Here is a 19,289-nt window from a genome sequence, read left to right as displayed (position 1 = left end):
GCAATATGCAGATTTAATATAGTACAAATCAGAATCACAATGGCATTTTTCAAAGAAATAGAACAAAAAAAAAATCATCAAATTTGTATGGAACCACCGAAGATCCCTAATAGCTAAAGCAATCCTGAAGGAAAAGAGAACAAATCTGGAGATATCACACTCCCTGACTTCAAAGCTACAAAGCTACAATAATCAAAACAGTATGGTATTGACAGAAAAGCAGACACACAGACCAATGGACCAGAACTGAGAAATAAACCCACATGTGTATGGACAACTAATTTTCAACAAAGGAGCCAAAAACATACAATGGAGAAAGGAAAGCCTCTTCAATAACATGGAAAGACACCAGACAGAAAAAGGAACTCAAAATGGATTAAAGACTTAAATATAAGACCTGAAACAATAAAACACATAGAGGAAAACATAGGTACTAAACTTATGGACCTTGGTCTTAGAGAGGATTTTATAAACTTGGGCCCAAAGACAAGGGAAGTAAAAGCAAAAATAAATGATACTACATCAAACTAAAAAGCTTCTGCACAGTAAAAATAAAAAAAAAAATTAACTGAACAAAAAGGCAACCAACCAAATGGTAGAGGACACTTGGAAATAATACCTCTGACAAGTGGCTAATATCCAAAACATATAAAGAATTCATATAACACAACACCAACAAGCAAACAATCCTATTAAAAAGTGGGCCAAGGATATCAATAGACACTTTTCCAAGAAGTCACAAAGACACACATATGAAAAGATGCTCAACTGGCTAGAAGGGAAACACAAATAAAAAAACAACAACAACAAAAAACACCAATGAGCTACCACCTCATACCTATTAGCCTGGCAATTATCAATAAGACAACAAATACCGGTTGGAGAGGATGTGGAGAGGATATGTTCTGTTGACTGATTATTCAACACCTGAATTCTGAACAGTGCTTAGTACATAGCTGACTCTTAATAAATATTTGCTGGAAAACTTCGGTAAGTTAAACACACTACGATTTGGGACAACAAATTAAAGCAAGTTATCAAGTTATAAAAAGAAAAGCAAAGAAAGTGAGAAAGAAAACAGCACTGCTCCATTAGACCCTGCTCTGAACCAACTGGGAGTTAGGAGGTCTGGCTCTATACTGTACACCCAAAGCCCTCTGTTCCTTCCTTCTTTTATCATAACACAATACTCATCTTACTGTCAATATCTTGGTGTGTGTACGTCTTCCTTGCTAGGGTGAAATACCACTACTATTCTAATATTGTTGAAATATCTTAATAGAAGCTATAGTTATTGAGTGTTTACAAAGTGCCAAGTACATGGCTAAATGCTTTATATGTGTGAACTCATTTAATCTGTCTAAGCCAATGCTATGGATGTTATTAATATCGTTTTAGCCTGGCTATTGTGGCTCAGTAGTTGAGTGTCAACCCAGGAACCAAGAGGTCGCCAGTTCAATTCCCAGTCAAGGCACATGCCCAGGTCGTGGGCTCGATCCCTGGTGGGGGCCGTGCAGGAGGCAGCCAATCAATGACTTCCTCTCTCATCGATGTTTCTCTCTCTCTCTATCCCTCTCCCTTCCTCTTTCTCTAAAAATCAATACAAAATTTTTTTTTAAATATTACCATTTTACAGGTGAAAAAAAAATGAGTCTTAAAAACATTAAACAATTTGCTCATTGTTGCATAGTTAGTGAACAAGATTAAAAGCCAAGGAATATGATTTCAGGGCCCAGGCACCTGATTTAACTATTATACTATACTCCATGAATAATCCACCATGAATAATCCACCACCAAATACACAAAGGCCACCAGGGACCTATGAAGGCATGGGCCAGGTCTGGCTTATTTGCTACTTGGCACATAGTAAATAGTAAATATTTGCTGGCTGACTGGCTGGCTGAATGGAAGACTGTTTCATTTGAGCCTAATGTTGCTGCTGCTGTTGTTGTTTTCTGTAAAATGAAGCTGTGGTTATTTAAGGTTTCTTTCAACCGTAAAAAGTCTATGGTTTTATATGACGGTAAAGTGCCTGCTACCTTTGATATGACGGTGCTATTCGGAAGAGTACAGACAGAAGCTAAGAGTATGGGGTTGGAAATCAGCAGAGCTGGAATGGAATCCTTGGTCCAGCTCCTAACCTGGGCAAATTCCTCCATCTCTGAAACTTTTCCTCCCCTTTAAATATGGGTGACCTAACAACTGCCTCAGTGGGTGATTCTTTAAAAAATATATTTTTATTGATTTCAGAGAGGAAGGGAGAGGGAGAGAAAGATAGAAACATCAATGATGAGAGAATCACTGATCCGATGCCTCCCGCACGCCCCCTACTGGGGCTCAAGCCCGCAACCCGGGCGCATGCCCTTGCCTGGAATTGACCGTACAGTCTACAGGCCGATGCTCTTCCACTGAGCCAAACCAGCCGGAGCTCAGAAGGTGATTTCTGAGGATGAAGTGAGAAAATATGAATGTGAGCACTGACACAGAGCCTAGGACACAACCGAGCACTAATAAAGGGCAGCTACTACTTACTTACTGCCACGCTCAGAATCAGAGCCTGGCTGGTACACTCACTCACAAAGGGAAAGGGGAGCTTCTGCTCATGACCCAACACCGCTTTCTCAGGACGAGCATGTCTTATTTCTTATTTCACTGCCCTGAGCTGTCTTTCAGAGTCAGCATGTGCATTAGATAGAAAACACTGAGCAAATGACGATGTTAAGTCAAAATTGTGGGTTCTTTCTTATTCCTTTCTCCTTGTGTCTTTACTTATTCTTATCCAGAGAATTCATCTAGACCTCAATCTCTCCCGTTTCTCATTCCTCTCACAAAAAAACATTTGTTATAAAAAATAATGGGTGAGTATGGAGAAAAAAAAAAAGACTCTTCCTAAGGAGAAATTTTAATCCAGACCAATTTCTCGGATATCTTCGGTAGCCTATCTGATTATAGAGCATCCTGCCCACCGACCTCTTTTTTAAAAAAAAGTTTCCTCTACAGTTAATTTTATTCAATTTAAAAGTCATTTTAAGGAAACTGATATCCATTATCTAAGATTAGCTACAATATTCTCAAATGTCCCTAAGCCAGGTTTATGAAATCCTTTCCCAACAAGAAACATTTAGTTCTTTTTTCTTTGTTGAGCCCCAGTATTAGCAACCAAGAAAAATCTACTAAAAAGGGAAAAAAACAAAAACAAAACTAGGTTCTTGCAGACTCTCACAAAACTATAAGAAACTTTATGAAAGCCTCTATAACTCATTATTATTTCATTCAATTTAACATGTATACATAGATAAAATTTTAAAATAAATTAAATAAAACAAAAATAACGTAACTATTTTGTTTTTTAAAGTAACCAACATAAAATATTAGACTAATAATGGCATATGTAAAACTTGTCAGTCCTATCTTCCTTAGAGTTTTGGAAAGACGGTACTAAAAATCATAATACCTTAAGCTAAATTTATCCCAAATTTCTACATTGTTTATCAGATAATGCTTACTTGTTTTACACAACTATCAATTGTTACCATCCATATAACAGGAGTCAGAAATGGCATAAATAAAAACACAGACAAAGCTCATACACAGTAAACAATGTACCTTCTCGCCCACTCTCAAAAACGCTCATTAACTAATTTTAATTTTGTTTGATCATTGCTCTTGCTTAGTCTCTCGTGCAGAAATTAATTAGCAGTAATATGGGCAAAAGAGAGGCAGCAGGAAAGAAAAGGTCAAAATCAATTCACTCTGAGTAAACAGGCTGTAACTGACAGCTGGCTGTTTTCACATTTTATGAATGAGAAAAACGGACGTGACTTCTGCAAGGTCTCACAGGAAGGCAGGTGTGAAGTCAAGGACGGACTGAGAACAGCATCTGTGGGAAACAGGGCTAACCAGGACCAAGAGGACGTAAGGCTGTTGTGTCCTGACCTGTCATGTCAGGAGTTGATAAAATGACTTTCCAGACAGAGCAGTTACTAGTGGGGAGGAGGGGGGGAAAAAGGGGAGCGGGGGTCGGCCTGGTGTGCACTCAGTACCTCAGGGACGTTACTGCTCATGCAATGGCCCTTTGGGGGGATACTCTTGCACAGAATAAAACATGTTTTGTTTTCACAAACCAAAGATGTACCAAAATATAGAAGGCTGCTGTACTTGCAGAGCTAAGTCCTCCAGTTCTCAATGCACTGACAGTAAAGGCTAAGAAAGGCCTCCCGGAGCTGTTGTGGGTGGCATGACTCTTGTTCAGGAGACATCTGTAATGCCAGGATCCTACTTGTGCAAAGGGGGAAGAAACTGCAGGATTAAAAAAATAAAAACGTGGAATCATATGGTAGGTGGAAGGGCAGGACCCAATCTAAACACCACATTGAAACCAAAGAAAGTGAAAACTCTATCTGGGAACAGGATGAAAAGCATCCAGATCAGCAGACTGCAGAAGGGATTGAAATGTCACCATTATGATGCTCGCTGTACCACCGCAAGCCCCTCCCCAGCTTGATGCCCCTGTTAGAGTAACCAGTCAGAAGATGGCTCAGATAAATAAATGACTTCGAGCTCTAACAGAATGCCAGGCTTTTCCTGTTTAAATATATTTTTATTGATTTCAGAGAGGAAGGGAGAGGGAGATAGAAACATCAATGATGAGAGAGAATCACTGATCGGCTGCCTCCTACATGCCCCCTCCTGGGGATTGAGCCTGCAACCTGGGCATGTGCCCTGACTGACCGGGAATCAAACCGTGACCTCCTGGTTCATAGATCGACGCTCACCCACTGAGCCACACCGGCTGGGCCCGGTTTTTCCTTTTTAGATCTCACAAACTGGAAAAGACAGAAAACATGTTGTGGAATATTTTCATGCTTTTATTTAACACTCAAGAGAATCAGATGAGCAAACTGAGGGACATGGAGCAAGGAAGAGGAGGACAAATGAGGAAATCATACCACGTTTTGCTTAACTGCAAAGCCCAAGCTTTCAAGATCTCTATTATCCTCCACCTACACACCATGTTGTTATAGCAAGCATACTCAGGAGTCAACTAGTCCCACGATGAAGAAGCTCTATCCAGGGAACAAGTAACAATAAGTAGAAGTGAAAGGTAGGGCCTAGACAGGATGTTCAGAAAGCAAAGGAGAAAGTATCAATAATTATGAGATGTGAACATACCTCTGATGATAACAAAAAATACATAAATGACATCTCGAAAAGATGGAAAACACATAAAAGTTAATTTCAAAATGGAAATGTATGCATGAGCACAACAAACCATAATTTAATAGCAACGAAATTCAAAGCTTTGACAAAACATTAATCCAGTATTTCCCGTTTTCTCAAAATGGACTACCCATTGTAGTAATGTACAATTTAATTTTTCCACTCCAATTTCTAGTACATCTCAAGACTTTGTTCCTCGCCCAAGCTACCGTTTCACAATTCCAACTGTCTGCAGAACAGCTGCTATTATTATTTTTTTTTATTGATTTCAGAGAGGAAGGGAGAGGGAGAAAGAGATAGAAACATCAATGATGAGAGAGAATCATTGATCCGCCGCCTCCTGCACGCCCCCACACTGGGGATCGAGCCTGCGACCCAGGCATGTGCCCTTGACCAGAATCGAACTCGCGACCCTTCAGTACACAGGCTGACGCTCTATCCACTGAGCCAAGCCAGCCAGGGCTGAACAGCTGCTATTATTGTAAGGGTCTCAAACTCAACCTATCAGCGAGACGATCCTTCCTACAAAACCACGTCTCCCTCCTACCTTCCTTATTTCCACGGAGGCACTGCATCCTGCCAGTTACCCAGGCTCACATCAGCAGCAGCTTCTTGAGTCCATCCCCTCCTTTCTCTCAATAACAGCATGGCCCCGATTTCCGCCTCATAACCTTCGACTCCTCCCAGCTTACAAATCCCCCCATGTCGATCTGGGTCTTCCCTGCTTCTTTCAATTCATTCCCAATTAATCTCCACTTGCCTGTCCTCTCCATCTCCATGGCAATCATTAACTGTACATCCCCTGCCGGACGTCAAGTTCCCCTCCTCTCTCCGAAACCCCTGCAGGGCCTGGCACAGTCCTTCCCAGAGTCAGTACCAAAATATTTTCCCATCAAAATGAAGCCCCTCTACTGTGCAGCCACTGAAACTCGGTCCTACTTTGTGTGGAGGGCGCCTACGCGGCCACTCGGACTGTTACTCTGAGAAGGAGCAGCAACCCCGTGGAGGTCAGAAATTCCAAGTGGGTCTGAGGAGATGATTCACATAATCAAGCTGACACGACTGTGCCAGCCTTCCCCCAGGTGACGCACATACGCCCTCAGGGCATGACTCCCATCGGGGATCATTTCACGCTGCCTCTGCCCAGGAAGGAGTGGCCTGTTCTGCAGGTACCTATGCTGACAGGCACTAGAGCAGTGATGGCAAACCTATGACATGTGTGTCAGAGGTGACACGCGAACTCATTTTTTTGGTTGACTTTTCTTTGTTAAATGGCATTTAAATATATAAAATAAATATCAAAAATATAAGTCTTTGTTTTGCTATGGTTGCAAATATCAAAAATTTTCTATATGTGACACGCCACCAGAGTTAAGTTAGGGTTTTTCAAAATGCTGACACGCCGAGCTCAAAAGGTTCGTCATCACTGTACTAGAGTGACTTAACCATCTCAGGGTGCTTGGGAAGCTGACCTGACAGGTCCTAGCATGGATACTGCTTGACAGGAGAAACGTGGAAGGAGGTTCTAAATCATCTATAATAATAAAAGCATAAATGCTAATTAGACCAGACAGCCGGAAGTACTTCCGGATGAAGCCGGGGGCTGCGAGGGCCAAGCCCTTTGCACGAATTTCGTGCACCGGGCCTCTGGTAGTTTATAAGCGTTGCAAACAATGTCCCAAACGTATGCTTTACACAAAGATTTTTTTTTCGATTACTATAGTGTGACTACTAATTTACCTTTGGCAAACACCCTTCCCTTAGCATGTCACACCTAAAAGATTTTATATGAACTAGAGTACAGCAGCCAGGACGCAAAGGAGACTAAACATGCAGCCTTGACCGGCACTCCATCCAGCAGTACCAAGGCTGAAGGACTCGCCCTGCCGTGTAAAGAACCAGAAAACACAAACAGATGCCAAGGATAGTAAAATAGGTACCTGCGTGTGGCACAGAACGATAATAGGACTGTTCGTGAGGCACGAGGAGGACTGGAGCCCGTTTAAGTACCTGACACCAATGGCATCACACAGGAAGAATAAGGTGCACACAGCCATGCTGCTGGGCAGAGGCTACCCGGGATGAGTGTTCGAAATCTGAGACAGGAAGGTCGCTCAAAGGCCTGAACAGCCCTCCGTGACCAACCCCTCACTCCGCCTGCCGCCGCCGAGTCTCATCTGCCAGTGCACGTCCATGCCTGCCCGGGGCTAACCCAGCCACACCGGCCCCCTTCCTGCTCATGAAGGGGTCCAGGCCACACTCGGCCTGGGTGTCCCTCTGCCTTTACTAGAATGTTCTCTCCCCCACACAGCTCCATGCTCCTTCGCTTACTACTTCCCTCCAATCCCTACTCAAAAGTCCCTTCTCCAAGAGGCCCACCTCAACGCCCCAAAATAAAACTGTAAGCAGACCCCTTGTCCCAACAGCTCTGGCACCGTCCTTATCCTGCTCGGGTTTTTGATGATTATCATTTCCTAATGCGCCCCAGCGTTCACTTACATTTCACTTATGTTTATTCCTTATCGTCTGCTCCGTTTCCCCCCCTCCCACATACCCAGTGGTTCTCAACCTTCTAGCCCTTTAAATACAGTTCCTCATGTTGTGACCCAACCATCAAATTATTTTCCTTGCTACTTCCTAACTGTAACGTTGCTACTGTTATGAATCGTAATGTAAATATCTGATATGCAGGATGGTCTTAGGTGACCCCTGTGAAGGGTCGTTCGACCACCCAAGGGGTCGCGACCCACAGGTTGAGAACCGCTGCACTAGAATATAAGTTTTACAAGGGGCAAGGCATTGTGCCTGCTTTGTTCCCGGACTCACCCCCAGTGGCTAAACATCAGGTGGGCATCTAGCAAGAGCTCAATCAATACTTGCTGCATGACTGATTGACTGAATGCATGAACCACGAGGCCGTCATAATTGAGGAGCAGGTACTTTTCTGCAACATTCATTACCCACATGACGTGTAAAACACTGTGCTGCTGGGCACTACGGATCAAAAAGGAGTAAGTCGAGAGTCCTTGACCTCAATTGGTGCCGCAATTGCTTCATAGGTTATATCAGGCCGAGGGATGCCACCCCCACTTAGGCCCTTCACCCACTTCCTCTGACATCTGCCACCCACCTGCTTTGGTGCAGAAGTTCACTGTGGAGAGGAAGCATTTGGTTCAGCAAGGATCTCAGCTCTGAGCAGCTGAGTAGGCCTCTAATTTCCCACGTTTAAGACTTTTTGCATAAATCAAGAAGGACCAGATAAAAAGTATAACCTGTGGGTCTTTTGAGCGGAGACCCCAGCCGGGCGCCATGGTCTTCCCCGGGGCACTTCCAGGGGAGGGAGAACCGCTGCTGCCGGCTGGGCTGGCCGTCGGGGCTGTGATCGGGGCGTCTGTGAAAGGCAGGAAAGCCCGGAAACGGAAGAGGAGGCTCCTGTGGACCCTCTGGATGCAGCGAATGACACAGCTGCGGCCCAGGAACGCGGCCTGTAGCGCCCGGCGCTCACTGGCGATGTAATTAAGTGCCAGGTGGAGCACATCAGGAAAGTGCTGGCTGATCTGGCCATCGATGAACCAAGACTTTTAAATCCTTGGCTGCTTTGGCCCAAAGGGAGTGAGAGGAAGGATCTGCCGCTGCACTGGGGGGACGGGAAGGAGCCTGAAGGCATCTTGTCCAGAGTGGCACAGGGCCACTGAGGGAACACTGCCACCCCTGCCCTCTGCGTCCCAGGAAAAGGCGTTTCCCCTGATGATCGATGATCGTCACTAAACCAGGGCTAGGAATCGGTCGCCAAGAATGTGTTGAGTTGGACTTGCGATGGTGTTCATTTACGTTTCAGGAGCGGAAGGAGAGAAGACGCCTGCCTGTCTGCCCTCCTTGGGACAGACCAGCGACAGCGCATGCGGACTGTGCAAATAAGCTTGGTGGTGGTTCCCTCCACTCTCACCCCCCAAAAAAGTATCGCCTGTGTGCTTTCCACACGTGCTAAGTGACAAAAATGTTTCCAAACAGCTCACCAAATGGACTAATTCAACTGATCTGTTGTTGTGTGTTTTTATTTATTTATTTTCCTTTTTTAATTGTTTAAAGCAGCGGTTCTCAACCTGTGGGTCACGACCCCTTTGGCAGTCGAATGACCCTTTCACAGGGGTCGCCTAAGACCATCCTGCATATCAGATATTTACATTACAATTCATCACAGTAGCAACATTACAGTTAGGAAGTAGCAACGAAAATAATTTTATGGTTGGGTCACCACATGAGGAGCTGTGTTTAAAGGGCCAGAAGGTTGAGAACCACTGGTTTAAAGTATTACAAATAGTAGTACATATGTCTCATTTTTTTTCCCAGTTGGCCTTCCCCCAGCCTCCCCTACCCCCTGGCACATGCCCTCACCCGCCTCCCAGTGTCTTGCGTCCATAGGTTATGCTTACATGCACGCATACAAGTCCTTCGGTTGATCTCTTACCTCCCCCCGCCCCCCAACCCTCCCCAGCCTTCCCGCTGTTTTTAATAAATAATTAACTTGAACTGTACACATTTATCATTAGCGCTGATGACTTAAATGAGCATTCCACACGGGTTGTCAGCCCTTTCAGGACTTCTGGTTCGGTCACAATTTATGAGGTGTCAGTGAATGACGTGGAGGCCCTGTTCTCCCTCCAGTCTTAAGCTGGGGGCAGAGTATGACGGGTCATTATTAAGAGCCTGTGTTGTGCACTATGACGTCACCATGACTAAAGCTTGTGATGGGTTTCAACCCCTAGAAATACTAGCACCTCTGTGGGAGGAAGGAGAGAGGTGGGGAGGGAGGGAAGAGGGAAAGAGAGAAACAGGCAGGAAAAAAAAACACACGATTGACACTCAGGCTGGTCTTTTGAAGGTGAGATGCTCACTTCACATAAAGCGACTGTGGAGTATGTTTCTTTTTGTCAATCCTCACCCGAGGACATGTTTATTGATTTTAGACAGAGAGGAAGGGGGTGAGAGAGAGGAAGGGAAACATGGATGTGAGAGAGAAATATCAATCATATGTGCCCCGACCAGGATCGAAGTCATAACCTAGGTATTATGCCCTAACCAGGAATCAGGATGACACTCCAACCAACTGAGCCACCCCGCTGGGGTAGTGTAGTATGTCTTTAAATATGTTCTAAGAAGACAAGTTTTGAGGAGGTACACATAACTCTTTCCACTACTAAAAAGCAAAAAGTCACATGGGAGAATTGGTCAAAAATAAAGCCCACATTTGGACTTTAAAAATAAAGTAACTGAAGCCCGGGCTGCTGTGGCTAGGCTCGTTAAGCACTGTCCCGTGCACAAAAAGGTCACCAGTTCGATTCCCGGTCAGTGCACATGCCCAGGTTTTGGGTTCAATCCCCATCAGGGTATATGCAGGAGGCAACTGATTGATAGACGTTTCTCTCTCACATCAATGTCTCTCTCTCTCTCTCTCCTTCCCCATTCCTCTATCCCTCCCTCTTCCTCTTCCTCTCTCTCTCTAAAATCAATAATACAAGCTAGAGACCATAATGCCGTCACGACCATAATGACCTAACAACCGGTCACTATGACACCCACTGCGGCCAGCGAACCGGCCTGATCCAGGCCAGATTGCCCCCAACACCCTGATCAGAGTGGCCAGGCTCCGATCAATCGGTGGCAGCAGTGACTGGCGAGTGGGCAGAAGGCAGACCTCTTGGTCCCTCCTCCCGGCCCTTAGGCTCCAATCGATTGGTGGCGGTGGCAGTGGTGGGGCGGAACTGGGGACTGGCCAACAGGCAGAACATGGCCCTGATTGCAGGCTAGGCCTAGGGACCCTGACCGTGCACGATTTCGTGCGCTGGGCCCCTAGTATTCCAATAAAGTAACTGAAAATAAAAATTATCCAAGATGTGGTCATTGTGTCTGGTAGGCAAGAGCAGAGAAATCTAGTAGTGCAATTTGCAGCACTCTATCATGGAAACCAAGCAAATTAAAAGGAGGAGGCATGATACCCCGGGCAGCTGTGGCACAGTACCATGCAGCTTCCGTGTGTGAGAGTCCTGTCCTGCTAGACCAGTGATGGCGAACCTATTTTTTTGGTTGATTTTTCTTTGTTAAATGCCATTTAAATATATAAAATAAATATCAAAAATAGAAGTCTTTGTTTTACTATAGTTGCAAATATTAAAAAAAAATTCTATATGTGACACGGCAGCAGAGTTAAGTTAGGGTTTTTCAAAATGCTGACACGCCGAGCTCAAAAGGTTCGCCATCACTGTGCTAGACGCAACACCGCTTCATGGTCTCATGTGATCAGCCTGGCTTTCTCCCTCCTCTCTTTCTAGAGCAGCGGTTCTCAACCTGTGGGTCGAGACCCCTTTGGTGGTCGAACGACCCTTTCACAGGGGTCGCCTAAGACCATCCTGCATATCAGATATTTACATTATGATCCATAACAGTAGCAACATTCGTTATGAAGTAGCAACGAAAATAATTTGATGGTTGGGTCACAACATGAGGAACTGTATTTAAAGGGCCAGAAGGTTGAGAACCACTGGTCAGGAGGAAAACAAGACAACTTTTAAACATCTGAACTCATGGCACCCTGCGGCTTAGCATGAGAGTGCACACCGGGCGCTGACCTGGCAATGCCTGGAACGGCCAGTCAGACTCTTTCTCAGGGAGGTAACTCTCGCCCTCTCTGAATTTTCCTGAAGCCTTGAAAAGCCATCACTTCTGAAAGACGCTGTTAAAAATCCCACTGGTATTTAACTAAGGAAAATGATCAATCTTAGAAGCAGGCAGGCACTGCCTCATTCTGAACTATGAGTCCCACCTCTCAAGTATCGATAGCTCTTCTGCTTGGCTCCTCTCATTCTCACATTCCAGCCAGAACGCAGCAGCAATGCATGTGACTCCCCTCACACAACGTGCAGGTGGGGACAGCTCTGGGCAGCTCTGCAGGACATCAAAGAACACTTCCAGAGTCTCAAGACTTGCCTGGGTTACCCACTCTACCTCCTCCTTCAGACTCCTTAAGCATCATTTGTGTTTCTGAATGTCTGAAGGAAAATACAAAAAAATAATCTACCAATTGAAGGGGGCAGAACCTCTAGCCAAAAATAAATACAGTGGGGCCTTGACTTACGAGTTTAACTCGTTCCGTGACGGAGCTCCTAACTCAAATTACTCGTATGTCAAATCATAAAGTGAACAAGTGAGACCCGTGATGCTGGGCTGATGTTGTGGCGTTCACTGTGATGTTGGCTGTGCCAACTAACCGTGGGGTATCTGAAGCTGGCTTGTAACCAGAATTTTAGCTCGCAACTCAAAGCAAAAAATCGGCCGAGAGACGGCTCGCGTCTCGAAAAACTCGTTAGTCGGGACACTCGTAAGTCAAGGCCCCACTGTACATCATTGAAAAGCAGGAGCTAGTTTAAAGGAACTCAACGAATCCATATGCTCAATCAAGATCTGCCCACGTCAGTAGTAACGGAACTCTCTTTAGACAGCCAACCATCAGCAACATGTGCCCCTGCTCCGAATCCCACATTTCTCCTACAGGAAGTCTGACCAGCTAAGCATCTCCTTAGAGACCCAATGACAATATTTGGAGGATTGTTTCTTGCTATTAGGGCATCATTCACGCAAAAACAAAGGAGCTCTTAATTTTTCTCCATTTCAGTGAACTTAAAAATTCCTTACGAAAAGCTTACATCTAGTAACTATGCAACTGATAGATCAACATAGTGACTATTTTATGAATTAAGATTTTTTTCTTAATCTATCCTTCATATAATCACAATGTTCAGAGGGCAATTTGGCTTCCTCATATTAACCCCCCCGACACACACACACACAAAACAACAACAAATATTTACAGTCATGCACTGCATAACAACATTTTGGTCAAAGACAAACCACATATTCAAACTGGTCCCATATGATTATAAAGAAAATGAGAAATGCCTGTTGCCTAGTGACATCATAGCACAGCGCATCAATTACATGTTCCTGGTGACACTGGTGTAAAACAAACCTACTGCCCTGCCAAACCTATAAAAGCATAGCACACAGCCCTAGCCGGTTTGGCTCAGGGGATAGAGCATCGGCCTGTGGACTGAAAAGGGCACATGCCCGGGTTGCAGGCTCGATCCCCAGTCGGAGGTGGGCAGGAGGCAGCTGATCAGTGATTCTCTTTCATCACTGATGTTCCTATCTCTCTCCCTCTCCCTTCCTCTCTGAAATCAATAAAAATATTAATGTTTTTTTTTAAAAAGTATAGCACATATAATTATGAGCAATATGTAACACTTGATAATGGTAATAAACAACTATGTTCCTGGTTAATGTACTTACTAACTGTACCTTTCATCATTATTTTAGAGTAAATTCATTCTACTTATTTTTTTTAAGGTTGCCGTAAAAGAATATGCCATGTTACCACGGCAGCAGCCTCAAACATCTTGTGATTACCACATGTCTTGATTGCATCCTTTTCTCTTGAGCTTGATTTTATCTCTTGTTTTGTACAGTAACATGCAGTACAGGTTTGTAGTGGCCTGTACCATCTAGGCTGGTGTACGTGCACTCTATGATGTTCGAACGACAACAAAATCACCTAATTACACATTTCCCAGAACATATCCCTATGGCTAGTTAAGCAGCACATGACTATATGTATGCATATGTGTGTGTGTGTGTGCGTGTGTGTGTGTGTATTTATAGTAAATGACAGAATTTTATTTGTAAAAAAATTTCCAAGTTCACCGAGATACATTTTGGTTAAGAAGAAAAGAAAAAAAAATCCCAGGTTGTTTCACTGGGCATGGATTTTGTATAGAATTCCTTGAGTTTTCTTCCTTAGGTAATTCTAGATCAAAGACAAGAGACTGCAGATGCTGCTGAGACTACTGCCATGGAGATATTTTAATAGTACCAGGAAAGTAACAATACCAGAAGAGGATTCCCAACAAGACGCTTCTAGCCATTTAAATATTCCTCGAAACCATCCCAGATGTCTTCTTATTATCCATGTGTCAATGGTAGATCAGCCACCCATTAGGAACTGGGCACTGTACTGGGTCTTTTAAATGAATGATCGCATTCCATTCTCACAATAATACCCTGGTTTTAGCGACTAATTATCCCTTTCCACAGAGGAGAAGACATACTTAAAAAGATTAAATAATGCTCAAAAGTCAAACATCAAACAAATGGCAAGGCTAGAATCCAAGAGACATCTTCCGGCTTCCAAGAATCCATGCTAATTCCAACTCAAAAGAGTGCCTCCATGGATTTACCGGTAAAGACTCATCGCGTCCTTCAGTAGAACTGGTTAGTGCCTACTAAGAGCATGGCACATAGAGGCCCAAGGCGTCCTTGTAAAAGGTCATTTAGGTCATGTCACTTGGATGGCTTCTAGACACACTTAGAATGAATTCCGGACTCCTAGCAATGGGCCGGCCCCTGAGATGGGCTCAAATTACCTTTGAATATGCCAATCATGTTCTCATCTCCAGGCTCTTGAACTTGCTTTTCCTCCGCCACTACACAGTCATACCACTCAGGTTTCAGCAAAAATCTGACCACCTTAAAGGGCTTGGTGATAAAGGGATTAAGAAGTACAAATTGGTAGTTACAGAATAGTCACAGGGATATATACAGTACCGCATAGGGAATGTAGTCAATAATATGGTAATAACTATGGTGCCAGCTGGGTACCAGACTTACAGAATCACTTCATCATAAGTTACATAAATGTCTAACCACTATGTTGAACACCTGAAACTTGTATAATATTGAATGTCAACTGTAATTGAAAAATATTTAATTTTTAAAAATTAATTTTTTAAAGTGTCTTCTTTAAACGATTCTGAAATATTTTTGTGGGATTTTAAAAGATATTTGAAGAAATTTTGCCTGCCGTGCTTTATTTTATTTTAAAGAACTTTTTGTCGTGTCTACCGCCATTTTCTTCTAGCTTCATTTGTCTGTGTGTTTTTTTGTTTGTTTTATTGCTTTTGTGAAATATAGTTTGATTCAATAAGAATGATATGGAACTTATATAACCGTGCACCTCTGAACTGGAAGCAACACTTGCCCAAAATAGTTTTCTTTCTATTTTTCATAGAATACCCTGGCCCTGAATACTCCCATAAGGCAAGAGGAAGGGCCAGACGCTGTCCATAAAAAACCAGTCACTCTAAATGAGCAACCCACCGACCCTCTATCCTGTGTTTGTTTTTTTGTGTGTGTTTCTTTTTGTTAATCCTCATCTGAGGACATTTCCCATTGATTTTTAAAGAGAGTGGGGGGGGGGGGGGAGGGGGGGAGAGAGAGAGAGAGAGAGAGAGAGAGAAATCTATGTGAGAGACTCATTGGTTATTTGCCTCCCCCATGTACCCTGACTGGGCCTGGAGTTGAACCTGCAACCAGGTATGTGCTCTTGACCAGGAATTGAACTTGTGATCCTTTGGTGCTTAGGCTGCCGCTCTAACCAGTGAGCAACGAAGGCCAGGGCTGTGCCCTGTTTTTAATGGTATTTATCCCTATCTGAAATTATCTATAGATGTGTCTGTTTCTAGCTTGTCTCCTCCTGTCTAAAATGTTAATGCCCTGAGAGGAGGCACTCACTAGTCTTGCTCACCACTGATTCTTCAACACTTAAAACAGTGTCACACCCACAGTGTAGGCTCAATAAAAAATTGCTTGTTAAATGAATGACTGAACTCTAGATGCCATGGAGATCCATATATAAATAGATACTGGCCTGACTCTCAATAGGTAGCCAGTCTGTATTAAGGGGACAAGCACACAAATAATTCCACAAGGCGAAATGTTTTTAAGGCTATGTGAACTAACAATTATGAAGTTTCAAAAAATAGAAAAAAACACACAGAAAAATCATATATCAACCAAAGGTTTAAAACTACTTACAATTTCATCAAGAAAAAAAATAAGAGGGAGGAAAATAAATGGGGGAATAGGAGAGAAAACTCTCCCTCCCTCCCAAGATATTCCTCAGACCGGAAATGCTCAGCTCAGGCAAGGCTTGCAAGATATAAACATCATTGAAATTCAAAAGCAGTTCTGAAAGAGAGGATGCCTCAATTGGTATGCAAGGGATGTTCCTCCCCCTGAATACATTATGAACTTGCAGCATGCTAATATGCCACGCAATCATAAGCACCAGATGGGGCAGTAGGCAGTACACGTCCCATCAAACCTCAAGAAGATGTATTAATGTTCATGCTCTTTAAAAAAAAAAAAACACCAACCCTCTGCCCGCGTCCCTAGACTTCCACATTTCTTAGCATTCAGTTCCTCTCTCTCCAAGCACAGTCCTCCAGGGCTCCAGGCTGCTCCTCTTCACCAGATGGTGCCAGGAATCATTTCCATCTATTTTATCACAGGAGGCAAAGGCCACGGAGCGTGGCAGACTACGCTCACCAAAGGCACACCAGGCACAAAAGAGAACAACGGAAGATACAGGAGACAGAAGAAGTAAATCTTCTCCAGGCACTACCCATGAAACATTTTTTTTAATGGTGCTGAACCCTTATTTACATTCAACAGAAAAAAATAATAAAAAGAAGACTTTCATCCATCCAGATTTTCAAGACTACCTGACATTATTGTGAAATTGAGGTCCACACAAATATTTTCTAAATATGATCAGCTAAACGGACAGAACTATGAATAATCAGAAGGTGGCCTCAAAATGAGGCCAGGGCATAATAAATCATTTTATCTATAATTTTATCATTTTATTGAGCCTACACTGTGGGTGTGACACTGTTTTAAGTGTTGAAGAATCAGTGGTAAGCAAGACTAGTGAGTGCCTCCTCTCAGGGCATTAACATTTTACACAGGAGGAGACAAGCTAGAAACAGACACATCTATAGATAATAAGCTGACCATCTATGAATTCTTCAGAGGCACGTATCGAGTGCCCTGAAACGGACTCGCTTGTTTAAAAGTAACTCTCTGAACAAACTAAGCCAGAATTCAGGTTGAAATGCACACTCTCTCAAACTATCTCAGTCAAGGTGTGCCATTAGAAACCAAGGCTCTAAACCAGGGGTGGGCAAACGTTCTGACTCGAGGGCCACAATGGGTTCTTAAACTGGACCGGAGGGCCGGAACAAAAGCATGGATGGAGTGTTTGTGTGAACTAATATAAATTCAAAGTAAACATCATTACATAAAAGGGTACGGTCTTTTTTTTTTTAGTTTTATTCATTTCAAACGGGCCGGATCGGGCCGTAGTTTGCCCACGGCTGCTCTAAACCAACATGTTATTTGTAATTTCTTGAGTATTACTTTTTCAAATACATGGTTTAAGATAAATAACTTGCCTTGATTTCCATTCATCTGGGACCTGACTGGTTTATTTACGATCAAAAGGGCGGGTGGGGGTGGGGGGCCCTAGCTGGTTTGGCTCAGTGGATAAAGTGTCCGCCTGCAGACTGAAGGGTCCCAGGTTCCATTCTGGCCAAGGGCATATGCCTGGGTTGTGGGCTCGATCCCCAGTAGGGGGCATGCAGGAGGCAACCATTCAATGATTCTCTCATCATTGATGTTTCTCCCTCTTCCTCTCCCTTCCTCTCTGAAATCAATAAAAAAATTTTTTTTAAATGGGGGGGCATTTTCTCTGGAATATACAAGGAGACAAAAATTATAATTTATAACAATGATTCTTAACTTCAATATGCTTCAGAACTCCCTGAGAGCAAATGCAAACAGATTGCTAGGCTCACCCCCAGGGTTTCTGATTCAATCGGTTTGGGGTAGGACAGGGAATCTGCATTTCCAGTAAGTCCCCGGTGATGCTGATGTTGCTTGCTAGTCCAGGACCCCACCTTGAAAATCACTTATTAACATAATTCTGAACATGTTTCCAAAGTGCTCCACGGCCCCTTGGAAAGTGTGTAATCTGTGCAGAATATCAGCAATATTCTTGTAAAAACAGAGCCACTGTCAGCTGATAAGCTGACCATCTATGAATTCTTCAGAGGCACGTATCGAGAAAAACACAAAATATTGTCAAATTAGCAAGACTGCTCTTTTTACATGTACATATTTTTTTATTTTTCAATTACAATTTATATTCAATATTATTCCTTATTAGTTTCAAGGTACAGTGGGGCCTTGACTTACGAGTTTAATTCATTCCGTGACGGAGCTCGTAACTCAAATTACTCGTATGTCAAATCAAAATGTGAACGAGTGAGACACGTGATGCTGGGCTGATGTTGTGGCGTTCACTGTGACGTTCGCTGCGCCAACTAGCGGTGGGGTATCTGAAGCTGGCTCGTAACCCCAATTTTAGCTCGCAACTCAAAGCAAAAAATCTGTGAAGAGACGGCTCGTATCTCGAAAAACTCGTTAGTCGGGACACTCGTAAGTCAAGGCCCCACTGTATATCATGTAATGATAGTCTCTGAAACTGAAAAGTCCTGCCTATCTTTTTTTTTCTTTTTTTGTTAATCCTCACCCGAGGATATTTTTCCATTGATTTTTAGAGAGTGGAAGGGAGAGGGAGAGACAGAGAGAAATATCGATGTGAGAGACACACATCAATTGGTTGCCTTCTGCATGCACCCCGACCAGGGCCAGGGAACCTGCAACCAAGGTACACACGTGCCCTTGACCAGAATCGAACCCGGGACCCCTTTAGTCCACGGGCCGATGCTCTATTCACTGAGCCAAACCGGTTGCAGGGGTGGGCAAACTTTTTGACTCGAGGGCCACAATGGGTTCTTAAACTGGACCGGAGGGCCGGAACAAAAGCATGGATGGAGTGTTTGTGTGAACTAATATAAATTCAAAGTAAACATCATTACATAAAAGGGTACGGTCTTTTTTTTTTTAGTTTTATTCATTTCAAACGGGCCGGATCCGGCGGGCCGTAGTTTGCCCACGGCTGGTTTTTAGGGCCTGCCCTATCACTTTCAAAGTGATTCAATTTAAATGCTGAAACACAGATAAGAGGACAAAATATTTAAAGAAAGCTGCCTGACTATAAGATAGCAAATGGTTTTCAAGAAAATACATATCATGTACTTAAATGAATTATCT

The 19,289-nt window shown here is 43.5% G+C and overlaps 1 protein-coding gene and 1 pseudogene across 1 annotated transcript in view; one reads left to right on the top strand and one right to left on the bottom strand.

Annotated features, from left to right (window-relative positions):
* The window catches only part of RUNX1T1 (RUNX1 partner transcriptional co-repressor 1), a 151,442-nt gene that overhangs the window by 78,225 nt on the left and 53,928 nt on the right, over nucleotides 1–19,289 (bottom strand).
* On the top strand, nucleotides 4,108–7,307 carry LOC138993435 (SIN3-HDAC complex-associated factor pseudogene; annotated as a pseudogene).

Source organism: Myotis yumanensis, unplaced genomic scaffold, assembly GCF_028538775.1.
Source record: "Myotis yumanensis isolate MYYU_CA2020_CCGP unplaced genomic scaffold, mMyoYum1.0.hap1 SCAF_15, whole genome shotgun sequence".
Taxonomy (NCBI): Eukaryota; Metazoa; Chordata; class Mammalia; order Chiroptera; family Vespertilionidae; genus Myotis; species Myotis yumanensis.
Note: the sequence above shows the minus strand (reverse complement) of the source record. Positions and strands in the feature narration are given on the sequence as shown.